Source organism: Bison bison, unplaced genomic scaffold, assembly GCF_000754665.1.
Source record: "Bison bison bison isolate TAMUID 2011002044 unplaced genomic scaffold, Bison_UMD1.0 scf7180017862275, whole genome shotgun sequence".
Taxonomy (NCBI): Eukaryota; Metazoa; Chordata; class Mammalia; order Artiodactyla; family Bovidae; genus Bison; species Bison bison.
This window is the reverse complement of record NW_011492847.1, coordinates 700,717-701,652: the sequence shown is the minus strand read 5'-3', so window position 1 is coordinate 701,652 and position 936 is coordinate 700,717.

The following is a 936-nucleotide window of genomic DNA, read 5'->3' as shown; positions in this document are numbered from 1 at the left end:
GAGAATCCCAGGGACGGGGGAGCCTGGTGGGCTGCCGTCTATGGGGTTGCACAGAGTCGGACACAACTAAAGTGACTTAGCAGCAGCAGCGGCAGCAGCAGAACCACACATTTAACCAGAAGAGAAAAAGTTATCTTAAAAGTAACAGTGGAACTTGAGAATAGGGGGAAATGTGGAAATTACAGTCAGTAGCTTAAAAATCCTCCTGTGTGGGGGTTTTTCCTCTTCTCTAATCTGGGCAGAAAAAATGAGTTCAATGGCATATTCCTCCCTCACTGTGATTCTAGGAGTTACTTGCCAATCACATGAAAACATTTTAATACCAGCCATCATTTATTGAGCATCTACTATTTTCTAAGCATTGTACTGGGCAACTTAGGTACATTATCTTACCCACCAACCTGTAAGCAGATATTATTCCCAATTTACAAGTGAAGAACTGAGCAGCAGACAGTTAAAGTAGTTTGCCCACAGTAAATGACAAAGTTAGGATCCGAATCCAAGTCTTCTGTGCCAAAACTCACTCTCTTTCCACTATTCTGTGTACCACTCCACCCCCCACCCCAAACAAAAACAGCACAGTTGTGGCCAAGGACAGAACGAGGTGGTAGACATCGGAAAAAGGGAAGGTAAGCAGCTTCTCCAGAGAGGCCACACAAGCCCAGTTTTCATTTCCTCTAGAAACGGTACATACTCAAGGACTTGGCACTTGGCCCTGGGGGCTCAGAAGCCAACTTCTGGTAAAAGGCACAGAAATAAACTCATCAACCAAAATTCTGATGTGTATTATAGTCAGAATGCCAGTTTTAAGTACGGCTGCCTAGAAAAGCACAGAAAAATAAAATCTTACATGTAATCAAGAATGCGTGTGCCTGTGTGCTAAGTCGCTTCAGTTGCATCCAACTCTGTGCGACCCCACAGACTGTAGCCCGCCCA